Raw genomic sequence first — 16323 nt, forward strand, 5'->3', positions numbered from 1 at the left:
TCTCTCTCTCTCTCTCTCTCTCTCTCTCTCTCTCTCTCTCTCTCTCTTGTTCGCTTTATCTTTATCGTTCACTGTCTTTCTTTTTGTTTCATATATACGCTCAGTTCTTATTCAATGATCGTTAAATTCAATTGGATTTCATTTCGACTTTTTATATTTTCTCTTGCTTGTGTAAGGATTTTTCGGGCCGAATTGTCAAAATTGAATGGACACATTTTCAAATTAATAACCATCTGCTGTTGTGTATAAAAACAAAACAAAAAAAAAACAAGTGGCTTTGACTTTCTATTTTTTGTTGTGTGTCCGACCGAGCTTAAACATTCAATTTAATTAATTTCATGTGTTTTATGCGGATAGCGACAGAGATACAATTTCGAATTTCGGCATCTTTTTCTCTGATTATATATATGAACGCATTGGACGTAAATCCTCTGGATCAACGCACATAACTTTTTTTTAAAATTACATACATCACACACTTCTGTAGAGAGAAAAAAACACCTTGCAGCAATAGTTGGCACCAGTGAACAGATACAACATAATCGAATCGATGTGGTGTCAAACAAACATTTGATTTATTGGCAAATAAAATGAAATCGCTTTACAAAACAAACACATCGTTTAAAACATTTTACAAATTTTTATTTCGTTCGCTCACTTTTGATTTTAACATATTTTATCTCATTTCATAGCAAAGTGTTACTGATAACATTGAAATATGCTTTCGTCAAAATGTGTACCCATTTTTGGAAGTTAAAGTACATATAATCTTCAAATTGTGTATGTTTCTGTTTTAAATCCACCTACGATACAATTTAAGTATAAATTTTTTTGTTGACATTGATTTTTTGTTCATTTTCGTATGCAATGTGCTAGAACACTCACGTCCGTGAATCGATATTGATAGAAATGTCACACATATGGATGGTAAATTTATGATTTTTTTTTTCATTTTTAACGTACTTGTATAGAAGATTCACTTTTAATTCAACAGCACCGTGTCAAGAATATATTTCTTTCTCTGTGTGTCTCACTTTCTCTCTTTCCATCCATTCGATACTAATGCCATAACAAAAGCCAAAGTAAATGTTCAGAAATGGAATTGAAACGTTTTTATTTTATGTTACAATTGAATGCTTCTCAAAGTCCATTAGCAATGCATGACGCGAATACCGTTTTCAATTTAAACAAATATGTTGCGATGTGACATTGTGTGCTCATATTACTCGCGATCGAGTATTAAAGAGCATTGATCGCGTGTTTTCCCCTTTCTTTATCTATTTCATTTATAAAAAAAGCTCGTGCTGTTAATTTCATGCTCTTTCCGATGTTTTACTATTCAATTTTCGTAGTTTTTTTTTCTCAGTATCTATAATAAAATATAACATTTAAAAATAATGTCAACTATCGTTCAAATAGCAACTAGTATAAGGTGACATGTGATAAACGGCAAAATGCTATCGTCTACAAAACGGCAACCGGTAACAAATATTCCCAGCTAGGATTTTTTTTTTTTGCATTGGTCAAAATCACACAAATCAGCAAATCACTCGGTGATTTAAAAAAAAAAATGTCTCACGTCATAGAAAAAATATTATGCTACCTAATGTTCGTGGTTCAATAATGTCAAATCATCATTATCATATATTTGGATTCATTTTTTATTTGTTCAATTCAAATTAAAAATAATTGAAATTGATGTGAAGCAATAGAAAAATATTAAATCAAAACGAATAATGGCATATTTCATTGGAAAAAATGCGATGTGTGTGTGCGTGTTTGCACCTGCATTTCAGAATTTAGTGCAAGGAATAAATTGTACAACTTGCACAAATTGTTGACAATTCCAGATAATTGAATAGATCGTCAATTTATTCAATAAATTTTATCATTTGCTCTTTCAATGGCATATTCAACCGAGAATGTGTCGTGTGCAAGCGGGCAAATCGTAAAATCAGTCGCGCATTAAATGAAGATAAACAGCAAAATTGAAGGGAGAGATAGAGATAGCATATAGTTATATCGATTTCGTGTCAACTTTAAATAAGGAAGGGCAGATCATTCAATAATACCGGACCGTTTTTAACGGCAGCTTGTGTTATTTAAAGATTCTGTTTAATTTCTTTCAAGCTCAACACTACAGTTTACGGTGATATCTTCGCTTGGATCGTAGAATCATTCACAATTTGACTGAAAAGTACATATTAATCATAGGTGATGACGAAAGTTCCCAGGGTTCGGATTACCCCCCTCTAAAATATTTTTAGGAACCATCAACAATTTTGGAAATGAGGACCTTTTTTTTAGCTCGTCACTTTTTTTGGCCGAGAAAATTCTTTCGATTTGCTAGGGTTTTTCTTCAAAAAAGTGAAGAGCAAAAAAAAAAAACGATTTTATCCTCATTTCCGACAAATTGTTGACTTCGTCAGGGACCCCCATGCATTTTTCCAGGGACCCCCTACAAAATTTTGCCATCACCCCCCTCTAAAAAATTTTACGTCATCATCTATGCATATTAATCGAAGTACGTAGAACATTCTTCGGACTGAATGTATGCTACACAGGCATTCATACATAATAAAAATGGCAATAGCAAAAACAATTGATTAATTTGGCATTGAAAATATCAGAAAAAAGTCTGGTTAAGACCAAAGAGAAACAGAGGAGAGAAAAAACGACGAATGCATTGAAAATGAATGATATTTTTTTCTATTCGCTTCCACTTTTAAGTCGATTAGTTAGTGTGTGTTTTTTTACATTAAAAATTGTTGGCGTTTTTTTTTTGGAGTGTGAAAGAAAAATTCGGCATCCAAATTTAGCAATTGTGTGCCAGTACTTACTCATTCGAAATGATTAGTTTGTATTTACCATAAATCGTCATACAACGACCGACGATTTGACCGACTCTATGAGACGGTTCACTCTATATTTTTGTAATAACATGAGTAATTAATGCGAACATCATATCACACTCGGGCTCTGACGTCATTTCTGTTGATTATTCCCTTCCTTTGATTCATCTTTTTTTTGCAAATTCTATCAAATGTGTGTCCAGGAGATTAATGCTTCTGAAAAAAATAATAATAAGCAATGACAATCGATTTGCCTTGTAAGTGCGTATTCCGGAAGAGCTTCACACTTTCAATTGAAGACACATCGAAATGCAAAAACTAAGAGTAAAACATTTTACTCATTGGAATACAACGCAATTGATCATGATAAAGACCAGACAATTAAGATATTCTCAGCCAGCTGAATCAGCTCAGATAGCTAACGCCAGGCGCTGAAAATGAATGACAACAAAAGATGAAAACACTTCCATTGTTACAATCACTATAACCAGCTATTCTTTTCACTCCATTCCATGGCCTAACGATAGCTCCCCGAGCTGATTCAGCCGGCTAAAAATATTCCAATATAATGTCTGATAAAGATTTCTTACGCTGTATAAACACATTTCATTATTCATTGAATTTAATTTCAATCAATGAATCATTGAACATGCTCTAAATTTGAGTGAAAAAAAATTGCTGTCAATAAAAAGGGATGCGTGAAGTATATATATACTTTTTTCTCGTAAAAATGATAGAATAATTTTATATTATTAAATGAAACTCGCTGCAATCGCGTAATTTTCGACAGTTGTTGTGAGTTTTTTTTAGCGGATGTGGCGATTTTTTGTTGAATTAACTTAATTCACCAATTTTGTAAAAATGACATCACTTGCTTTACTACAATAGTTTTTTTTTCATTTCCACAGCATTGGAATGATTAAAATTGATCATTTCGGTTAAGTTCTTCAGGAGAAAAGTTACTTTTTCTGAATGGTTTTTCGATATAAAAGCTTTGCAAAATATTTGACGTGTATTTCAAGCACATTTCCAGGTTCTGATGTCCAATCAAGAACAATGGCTGTGAGTGCCTGGTACGATCGTCACATCGCATCTGAAATATGAATAATTTTTACCATTAACCACCAAATGTTTGCAATTAATCAGACAATAATTTAATTCGCAAAGAACACCGACAAAACGAGAATGAGACCGAAAAAATCGTTGATCGTTTATTCAAATATTTGTGTTTTTCACATGGACATATTTCGGTTTTTTTTTTTTTTTTTTTTCAAAAAGAAGTAAAATATTGTAACTATGCGAATTTTAAAAATAAATCAATGAGCTGCAAATTAATGACCGCCATCATGCGTTTCGTTCCAAATTAGCAATATTCACTGTACTAATAATAACACAGTTGCTAAATACGGTTGCCGTATAGTAAACATGTTTGCACTAAATTTTGTATGTCAACATCGTCGTTGAGATGATTTGCAACGAAAACGTTTTTACTGTTGTTGTGTTCAGTGCTCCAGTATTCCAACCTATCCTTGTAACATCGCCGAACCTAGTAAAATTCGAAAATTGTATGAAGGCGCAAACAGTGCTTTTTTTATTCCAGTTTCAACTGATTTAATGAAAGATTATCGAATTAAAAAAGAAAACAAACTAATTCGAAGACGAAGGTATGAATAATGAATCGTGAAATGATTTTAAAAATAGATCGTATTAACAATATACGATTTGATTATTTTTGGAGCAAGCAGTGCAGTTGTGAAGCCAATGTGCTGCCAGCGACATCCGTCTATGTAAATGAGATTGTTATGCAAAAACGAATAGAGTGAAAACGGTGCAGGTGAATAGATTTGTTTGGATCTTTCGATTCAAACGAGTTTATAGAAAAGTCAGTTCAAACAGCATTAGAAATGATTAAATAACTGGTTTAAACATTTCTATTCTCATGACATGAACTAGAGGATCTAAGCTAGAAGAATAAAAGATGATAAAAAAAACTCTTTAAAAAAAATCGTTAACAAAAACACGTGGAATTCAAAACGGATATACATACTTTTAACCGATTAAAAAAAGAACTAAAATTTTCGACTTGTTTACATGCCTCAAAATGAATGTGTATTCGAAGAATTTTGTGATAAGAATTAAAGCGACAGTCAAAGAAATATAAGCAATCTAGTTGCGATGTAGCCGAAGCAAGTTGAGGCGCACGCACCTCAATAAGTCGTTGATCGCTTCTGTCCAGAGTTCATAAATAGACCGAACAACGATTGATCGCTGTTGTATTTACTGTTGCACACACACACATCGACTCTCGCCAACTTTTGCGTGTAATTCATTTTGTGTGTGATTCTGTGAGACATTGCTAATTAATTGGATTGCTATAAAATTGCGTTGACATGAAAATTCGTTGTTTTTTGTCTTCTTTTCTCAATTGCATTGTATTAATGTAGTCATGACTTTAATTGGTTGTTTTGATGTATGTATGTATGGTTACCGAGCAATTTTATTTAGATCGCATTACGAGATTTATTTTGTTAAATGTATTTGCGTGCACCACATGGGGTGCATACAATGCGCATATAGATTGAAGTGAGCAACAAACAAATAAAAATAACAAATTTTACTACATTACGGATTCGAATTGGAGAGCTATCAAATGACAGTGAAAAATTTGTAAAATTTATGGAACCTTTGTTGTATTGTGCTCGCTTTATGTTTTTCATTTCAATCATCAGTGGGTGATATTTCAGTTCAAGAACAACACGATACACATTTTGCATACCATAATACATTTTTCATTTTGGAAAATTGACGCTCATCGAGCGAACGGAAGGTTACAATGTCGATCACACATACAACAACAAACAAAACAATAACAACCCATGTTTTTTCGATGTGCATATGATGCTGATCCATTCTAGTCAACGACATCACTTCTCTCTTCCCCTCTCGAGAATCTCTCTTTCTTTCCAAAATATTTCATATTAGCATCGATTTTAGTGCTTGATGTTCTACTGTGATTATTTTCAATTATTCACAGTCATCATTGTGATACGACGACGATGATAACGATGACGAATTGTATGCAATATTATTTCCATGCGAAACTTTTTGTTTTGTTTTATTGCAACAACAAACAAAAAAATAATAATAAACAAACACACAACAACGATTAGAACACAACCGTGGCCACAAATTTAGACAGAGAGTGAGATAGTTAGGGAATATACACGCGAATACACAGTCCTACAGAATAACAAAACCACGAATAAGATAGGTAATTGCTTGCGCGATATACACGTCAGGTATTGCACAGGTGAAATAGAAAGAGACAGTCGATTTATCAAATCTGGTAGCGTTTTTTCTGTTATTGTGAGTGCTCACATTTCCATTTCCAATATATACTGTGTGTTTTACCGTTTTATTATAATTATAGTTGTCTATTATCATTATTAATAACAAATTGAAATTCACAGCAGCGAACAAATTTCATCATTCGTTTCGGCTAAATGGAGAGAAAGAGAGAGAGAGAAAAAGCGAAATCTATTTCGAAATCAAATATAAAATATGTTAAATTTTATTGTGATTTAATGGGTTCTGTGTGTTTTTTCATACTTCAAATAATTTCATGCCTGTTTTTCCATATTAGTAATCACGTTTTTGTCTCCCTTCGTCTTTGTATTTGAACTAAAACGTGAAACACTTCACATTTTTATCGTTCGTGTTCTCTGTTTTTCATAATATGTGTCAACCGGATTCCGGTGAGCATTAGAAACAGCTAACTATTTGGAGCACCTGCTATCGCTCAAAAAAAAAAAACCGAAACAAAATGCAAACATTTCAGATTTGCAATTAAATATCGCGAATTTTTTTTTCTCGCTTCATTCGTGTGTTTTTCGTAAGAAATTCATTCAGCATGAAATATGCAAAAGAGCATCGAAACTATGAAAATAGCAAATGTTAAGTCACTGCGGATTGTGAATAACAGAATTCCTCTTATTTTTGTTTATTGCGTGCTCATCCTAACGGATGTTGAACGAGAGAATTTGTCTTCCTTTCTCTGTCTTGCCGACACAGAGAGACGCTCTCATGCCCGAACTCAGTCTGTTGTGCGAGTGCGTGATTTCAGAAAAAGAACACTTTGTAATTGTTTCGAAAATGCAACAAAAACACACACACATCAGCAAAAAAAAAATCGATTCGATGCCAGCAGAGAGCTGATTAGCCTACAAATGTTAAGATGAAACAAAGCTTAAGTAGTAATCACCATCATCATGAATCATGCTGATAAAAGATATTCAAAACATTGTAATATGTAGTTGTACGATTTGTAATTTTTTTTATTCTCATATTTTTGCGCTGCATTTTTCTTGGCCATTCATTTGCTTATCTGTAAGACGAAACAATGTTGATTTATTGATTGACACAAGCACAAGTATACGCTATTTAAACGTTACATCTATTACGTTGCAATATGGTAAGGGTGTTTGGCATAAATTCTGATCAGCAATCGACCAACGATGAGATTTTTAGCATTTCCGCAATAAATTGCATCGTTCCTTTTTTAATCAGCGAGATAACATCGCGAAGGAAATTGCATAGATTTTTATGGACGCGATCGCGAGAAAATATCAAACACAAAAAAAAAACACAATAGAGTCTCGGAATATGAATGCGCAGGTGGCACAAAGACTTTGATTGTGTTAGTGTGTGTGTATTTGTGGTTTGGGATGTTGCTTGAATGAATAGGCATGTTAGAAAAATCGAAACAAATGCCCGAGTCAAATTATAAGCTCAAGTTGTTCATAAATTCGAAATGGTTGCCCTATTAACCGTGGCATAAACACACACACACGCTCGTACAAACACAAATTCGTGTTTGACTTAACTGACACTGGACCAAAAGACAATTACAATGATTCGTTTTAATGTGGATTGCTATCATAGGTTTTCATCAAGCGATAATATAATGTATATAACATAAGAGAGAGAAAAAACAGTAATTGGCCATCGAAAAAATATGAATATACTGAAATTCGATGGCAATGAAACTAGAAACCTCAACAAATTTGAACAGCGAACAGAGAGAACAGCGTAATGCGACATTAAAAAAAAATGTACACACAACCGTAAAACGTAAATGAATGACGTTATTTAAAATTGAACGTGAAGCAGCATTGCAATCTCCATTTCGAACGAATAATAATAATAAAAAAAAACAGCGAAAAATAGTCGAAAACACATTTATCGTTTTGTCAATTTTCGCCGCGTGGAATATTTATTAGGTTAATTTTTCAGTTTTGTTTGGCTTTGTTTATTTTAGTTTGGTTGGATTTTCTTCTTCTTCTTCTGTTGGACACTCAACACTTTATTAAGTGGCTAGCTCGTTTAAATATGTATTATGTACATTGAATTTGTGCGATTTCAAGTACTTGAATCATATTATTGTCCATACAGTTTTGGCCGAAGCATTTTCTATCTTATTCGATATTATTTCGGCGATTATGACCGATCATGATGATTATGAATAATTTCGCTGTCGTTGTGTTGCCGCAGTCGGTTGATTTGATAGCCAGTGTCACCAGTGTGTGTATGTGTATATGCGCGCACGCACTATCACAAGCCCGCTCTACCTGCTATAGCAGGTTAATTTTTAAACTAAATCATATATTCACGACCGAAGAAAAAAAATTATGATATTTCGGGTTTGGTTGACGAAATTAAGTGATAATCGACTATATGCGACGATTTTATTTATTTTTGTACTTCAAATTAGCATTTTTCTCATTGTCATTGTTTGACTAAAGCTAATTTGTTTCGGCTCTTCCAATTTCTCTTTTTTTATTGTCATTGCTCGTGTTTTTGATGTACGACGGCCTTTTTGGTTGTCTCGGTGCTTTTTTCATCGGTATCCGATGAAACAATAAATTCAACGCGAACAATGATGACACCAATCCAATATATCAGCCAATGAATGCATAATTTTTTCGATTTCATATTCAGATCGTATCTATATGCGGGAAAAAATATAAACCGGCCACTTCAGTAGCAATCACAAGTGAATAAAAGAAGTATTTGCACATTTTAGTGATTACTCAGAAAAGGCATTTATGAAAGTCACAATTACAACTTTCTTGAAGATAACTTTTGTGTTTTTTTTTGTTGTTTTTAATACGCGCGTTTTATGCATTGTAGATTGTTACGATTAGGCCAAGAAATCATTGTAGTTTTCAATTGCCGGATCGAAACACCGGAGCTCATACAATTTTGTTTGTTTGTTTATAATTTGTTGTTGTTTTCGAACGCCCATGCAATTTCGATAGCTGGCATGCAAATATTTTTTTACATGTTGTAATCAATGATATTCAAATGCGATTCACGTTCATCGCCGATACGCACTGACCAAAATCATTCTGGACGGCCTTTAGCCTGCGCGTTATGCGTTATGACTTTCGATTTATAATAACGATTATTAAAGTTTTTTTTTTCTTTTCTTTCAAATTGAATTTCACAGCTATCGGCACCAACACATATCGTAGTTGCAAGATTTGGTGCTATTGCATCCGCTTGAAGCGAAAACAACAACCAATCTCTCACATAAACACACAATCAATTGCGTTTGCTCTCTCTCTTTCTTTCAATTCGCCAGAGACACACACACATATTTATATATAAACACTCAAACGACGTTTTGATCAATCAACTCACATTTAAAATTGAAAACAGAGATCAAAACAATTATAGCAACACAAAAAAGATAACATTTACATATTAATTAAAAAAAAAACAATAAATGAAAATTCTAATCGTTGCTTCAAAATGGGAACAAAAATGCTTAACAAAATGAGTAAAATTAAGCGAAACTTGTCCCAATTGAAAACAACAACAAAAGCATTAACACTCGGCTAATTATATGTTGAGAACGTGTACATGTGCTGGCCATACGATATAAATGCTAGGTCTATGTGTTTACTTTGGATGAAAAAAAGCTTAACATGAATCTACCAAACATTGCCTATTTCCGCTCACAAACATATACAAGAAATTGACCTTCAAAATTTGATAATTTTTTTTTTTGGGAAAAATAAGTTTGAAAAATTGGAATATTTCTCTTTGGAGATGGAAGTTACGGTAAATAAATCCCAATAAACTTCTGTCGCTATGGCACATTGAGCTTCAGTAGAAAACTATGATCTTTTTTACCAAAATAATACAAACAATTTGGCATCTTTCTAATTTATCAAAAATACCGGATTTTATATAAATATTCGAAAAAACAACGAAAGCTAAACAAATGAATAAAAACATCGAATTTATCATTTAAAAAAAGTTTTATGAAAAAATGCCCCCTTTTTAATGAAACATATTTTGAATAATTCTACCTTTTTGCCATACACACAAGAACCAATGAGGTTTTTCAACGTATTTTTTTTTTTCAGTTAAATGTGTCCAAGTAATCGAGCACATTTAAATTTTCGATTTTGTAACATTTCAATTAAAATTAAATAAAAAAACACTTTAAATTCATTCAAATTTCCTAATTCAGTGGTATTACGTTAGTAATTGTGGGGATTTGCAATGATTATAGGCGTGGAATTGTTCAATCATTTTTTTTTATTCTCTTCTTATTTACAATTTTTAGTTTGTTTTCGCTAAAATATGTGTTATTCGCATTATTTTGGTGAAAAAATTATCTTTTAGAAATTCATTCAATAACAAATGATGTTGTGAGTGTGTATTTGTTTTAATGATGAAACAGGGAAAACCTAATTCAGTTTTGGTTTGACGGTCAGCATCATCGTTCGGTGTGTATTGTTTCATGATATATTATTTCACGGTATCTCTGTAATGGAATGGCATGGGACGGTGTGTTGAATAAAGAAAATATACTCAAATATAAATAGTAATTTTTTTTTATTTTCGTTTGTCGACAACGTGATAGTGATTGCATCTTTTGAAAGAATAATGTGCTTTACGATCGGTGTGTTGCGCGCGAATGCTTGTGTATTCTAAATCGTCGTGTAGTTATATGTCAAGGAAATCCCTATCCACATTGGAACGCATTGTTTAACGCCGCATAAACTTGCGCATAAATGGAGTTGTGTAAAGAAAATAAATTTTTCAAAGCCGAAAATACCGATCAAATGCTGATGATATCTTGGAAAATATTCCGGAATATTGTAGATTGAAATCGAACCGTTGTGCAGGTGCACATGCAAACCTGGCAATGAATTTTTGTCGAACTTAAAATCTCGATGATATCAGCAGTCGTTCGTTTTTCTCTGTTCAAAGAAAAGAAAGAAGAAAAAATAACAAAAAAACACTAGAGTTTTAATCAAGGTGGTCTTAGAATCATTTCGAGAGTGGAATGGAAAATTGTGAGAAAAATGATTTTCAAAATATCAAGCGAATGATTGTGATGCATTTGGTACCACGTCATGTTCAGCAGTTAAAATATTCGGCACATTTAAATTACAAGCTGTGTGAATCAAATACAGTTCCCACTAAATATTTAGAGTTAGAGAGAGAGAGGGAAATTAAGGAAAATAAATACGGGCATTTTTAAAAATGGTTTTTTACTTCAAAAAATTGTATAGAATTTATCTAAGATTATCATGCACCATTCATGTAAATCTACCGTTCATGTAGTGCCTATTCAAATATTCGTTTCCTTGGAATCGATGATTCTACTACTGCTGCCGCTGCTTTTTTTCACTTTTTTCTAACGCCATATTTTTTGCGTTGCGCTCCGAACATTAAATAAATAGGTGTACTATAAAAGAGAACAGCGTACGTTTGTAGATTTCATTCATTTATTCATTCATTCATTCAAAAAAAAAATCATTATGGAATTCAACTTCCTTTATCTCTGAAAATATAACTAATATATGTATATGTGTTTATGACGACGAGAGAATGAATGCTGCAGCGTTCGCATTAGTTTCAACTCTTTTCAAGTTTCATGTCGAATGGCTGCCTGTTAATTTATCAATGGAATTCCACACAATGGAATACAACTCGGTCTCACTGTATCTGTTTTTTCATAAATGTGCTGTTTTTTTTTTCACTCGAATTATCTAATTGTTTGTAACTACTTACGGTCCATACACTTGATTCACTCAACACAACCGCAATGTAATTTATTCGGTCAGCAGAAAAGATTGGCCCATACGCATTGTTTGAACTCTTTATTCAGTTAAAATTTTATGACTCTTCATTTGTGGCCACCATCCAACCAATTGTTGTTGTCATAATTTTTGATATGGAAATTTACTCAATATTATTTGTGTATCAATTTAATGTAAAATCACGTATCAATATTGGGAAAGTATTTATGTCGTCGGAATGTTTATTTTGTGTTCGTTGGTTTATGACGGGTTGAGAAACCTCGGTCACAATAAGAGAGTACGCAAAACTTAATTATCACAACTAAACGTAAGCAAAGTTATGTGTACTTTATTTTTGGTCACTTATAAAAATATTTTCCAATTGATCCACTTACTGGCACGAAAATCGCCAATCGTTAATTTCTTGATCATACAACTCAACTCAATTTCTGTTAATATGTTCTTTTGAATGCCACAAAGTTTCTTCCTTGTGCCACATTTCATTGATTTCCGTCACTTTATTTGCATTACACCGAAAATCAATGTTGGAAAGTTTTTCAAGTCGAGAATAAAAAAAAATTTCATTTTGTTTTCACATGACGTATGTTGTATGATGGATATACGCTTTTGTAAATATCGTTCATTGTTGTTTCGATTGATGGCAATATTTGTGAAATGATCGGAAAAAATATATATATGAAAGAATAGAAATTGATCTTGAGATTGAAGCAACAATCAATTTATGTCAATATTAAATGATTCGCATGTGGGCTACGGCACAATTGACACAGTCCATTAAGACATTCTCTTGAAATGAAAGAACTACATAACGTGATCAACATCGGCGGCAGGTCAAAAATCCTATGCTTGTCACACAAACAAAAACGATCAAATAAATGAATAATCATAAAAAGTCAACGTTTCCGGTGCTTTAGAAAATCGACTGCAGGACCAACTTCAAAGAATCAACAAACTCTCACATAATTTTTTTATTTCTATGTCGATGTTCGCACAGATTCTTTTGATTTCGACTACAAATGTTTTCAAAAAAAAAAAAAAAAAAACAATCTACACAATCGTTTGCTACGTATTTGGCTCAATAAAACTATCATGTGTGAACTTGAATATTTAAAATAGAAAATATTTTGTTGTTATTTCTTTTTCAAAAATAATAATTCCGCAGTTTTGCAATTTTTGGCTGAAATCGCGTAGTATATTTTTATATAGTCCACACACACTCACATTACGATCGGTGCACAAATATAATGATTCAGTTGCACGTTCTGTCCATCTGTTCATTGTCGAACAATCGTGCCAAAAGAAAACAATTTTTTGCAAAGCAACGTAATGGAAAATAGTAGTAGTAACATCAGCGCAAGTGTCAAAAATGTTTGAAAAGTAAACAACATTTAAACCAAAACTATTTCGCACATTTTAACAATAAAATTGAATCGGCCGTTTAACGCCGTATTTTGATTTGGTTTAAAGGGCGCCCCTTTGATGTCAAACAAAAAAATGTAAATATTAGCACACAGATTTCATATGTAGCATCAGACGTAAACACAGTTTTTTTTCTTTATCTAACGTTTATCATCCCAATTATCGAACTACTCGAATTGTTGTGAATAGTGAGCGTGAGTTTGTTCACAACATCGTTGAGCATAAAAAAGAAGAAGGAAGAATACGTGTGACATCTGATATACGCACCTCGAATGCATGCTCAAGATCGATTTCAAAGCGACCGAAATTTTGAAGCCGAATAGATTGTTCAATAATGGTCAAACGAAAGAAAAAAAATGTTAATACTTTCAAAACCGATCTATTGACTTTCACAATATCAAAAAAAAAACTGATATTCGTTTCGTTTAGTCATCGATTACATTCGATTGTGATTGCGCACTTGATTCGATGCTTGTTAAATATGCATATTGGTTCGAAATAAAAACAAAGCCAGTGAATGGTGGTTGTATACAATGTGCCGAAATCGGCCGTTGGCGAGCTGAAAAAAAAATCACTGATCGTACACATCGCGATACAGTGCGGCTCATTGTCTTTGCAGGTTTATTTATTTATATGTGGCTTTTGAGAGAGTGATATTTGTTTGGCGCACATTGACTGTTGTTTATGTGCGAACGAGTTTCTCGATGTGTCTGTCGCTATTCTGAATTTGACGTAAAAGTAAATGAAACGACCATGGATTCATTAAGTATGTGCGCACCAATGCTGTTTTGTTGATCATATTATATTCTACATCGGTCTTTCTAAATCGTATTTTGAACGCGCAAGCGAATAATGATTTTCTTTTTTTTTCTCTCTCTTTCTTCTACTGTTCGCATCTCTCTTCTATTATTCTGCATTCGAATTTTTTCTTTCACCCAGGCTCAGTGTGTACACAGTGTGTACAACTTGGGCATGAAAAAGAGTTTTGTTTAATTCTTCGCTAATTACGAATGGAAATATGCCTAGATCTAAGGCATTCAACCATTTCTCTATCTCTCTTTCTCTTTCTCGATTTAAATCTATTAACGTTGATTATTTTTCTGATTGAGTGTCACACATGCCGCATTATTTCCATCGTCTCTAAAATAATTAAGAATAAAAAGAATTCCGTTCTTTTTTTCTCCCCGTTTTTATGGCCAATCATTTATCACTTCTCAATCATAATCATGGCATATTTTCAATCAAATGGATTTGTTTCGACACGTACTTGGAACAAGTATCAATGTGGCGGCGAACGAGCAAAACTAACACTTTTTGAAAACTTGAATGCCAAACCGAACGGTTTGTACATTTAAGTTGGTTTGCATTCGTTTTACCGATGAAACAAACACTGCAAATATTTACAAACAAAATTTCTGCGACACAACGATGTGAATGACATTATGCGATAGTTATAATTATAAATTTATAAAATAGGAAGAAGAAAAGAGTGCAAAAAAAAAATAAATAAATAATATATTTAGAAAGAGAGAGAGAAAGAGAGGGAGATCGAGAAAGTTTTGTTCGAGAGCAATGCGATGAACGCGAAAATATTCTGAAAAACCAGAATCGGTCGGATCGCATGTGAATTTTTTGTTTTGGCTACGCGCATAGTTAGCTTTTTGTATGTTTTGTTTCACAAGCATAAATTATCTCATTTTTAGTAAATAAAGAATCGAAACTAAGCTCTCATTTGGATTTCGCAATATAACTGCGTTTTTTTTGTGCGCTGTAAACACTTTGCATATTTTTTGCATGGTTTTATGAAAATCCATATCGAATTCGATCCGAAATTAATTGAAATTTTCGACCTTTCGTTTTCGAGCAATTGACAAAAAAAAAACACTACTGAAATGCGATTCATCGTCTATTTAATGCTCAACCATTTGAATAACGATATAATTTTCATGCTTCACGCATTATGCGACATGTGAACACAAATTGAACTCAATCGACAGATGAAAAATGTGTATTCGGATAATTTCAAAAGCGACACAAATAACGCATACTGCGTATATGGCAATAAAACTACATTCATTTTTTTCTCTCTCCCTCTGCTTCTTCTTCTTCTTATTCTTCTTTTTCTCTGTCGTGCGCGCTTCTATCTCATTAATTAGATCCTTTGATACGCGAAACTGAGGAAAAAGAAAAATAATGTGTATGCTCACCCAAAAGTCAGTAGCATTTATAACATCAATATATATAGTATTTTGCATCGCATAATTTTTATATACAACCAGTCGCCGCTAGTGTTTACTAGTATCGAGTGGTTTTGGAGTAGCAACGAAAATAAGAAGAGAAGAAAAAAAATGTCATCTACATATATATACACTACATTTTCAAATTGGCATTGCGCTTCGGTCTGTGCGCTATGCCAGAGATGACTAAGTAAATGAACAACAGCAACGAGCAAGTGCAAAAAAATCCAACAATTAAGATCTTTACAATCATTTTCTACGGCATTATCAGCAAACATGGCCATAAAATCAACTTTTTGAAGTGGCTTAGATGCGACGCCGCGTTCAACTGTCTTTTTTTTCTATCACAATTTAAAGCGGACAATTTCAAAACCGTCAAGTTCGCTTTGAAAAAAAAAAGCATCAAGTATATATGGACAATGAAACACTGTTTCATATTTCAATGTTCAACAAACAACAACACACACATACATATTGTTTGACATGGCTGATTTTTATGTATTGTACAACGACTGAGTCGATAACAAATTGACAATAATCAAATTATCCGAATTGTGCATCTTTTAATCCGAAACAACTGCAGAAACTGTCACACATTTTAATAGATATGCGCATTGCGCAAATATATCCAATGTGCGACAGTGTAAAGCTCGTATTTGTATGACGATAATAGTAATAATAAAAAACAAACAT

At 32.9% G+C, this 16323-nt stretch overlaps 1 protein-coding gene across 4 annotated transcripts in view; it reads left to right on the top strand.

The window, feature by feature from the left end:
* Window positions 1-16323, top strand: part of LOC116345048 (probable serine/threonine-protein kinase yakA) — a 52758-nt gene that overhangs the window by 33509 nt on the left and 2926 nt on the right. The gene's annotated exons all lie outside the window — the stretch shown is intronic.

The sequence above is a fragment of the Contarinia nasturtii genome, unplaced genomic scaffold, assembly GCF_009176525.2.
Source record: "Contarinia nasturtii isolate CC-2019 unplaced genomic scaffold, AAFC_CNas_1.1 Cnas_scaffold_1240, whole genome shotgun sequence".
Lineage (NCBI taxonomy): Eukaryota > Metazoa > Arthropoda > Insecta > Diptera > Cecidomyiidae > Contarinia > Contarinia nasturtii.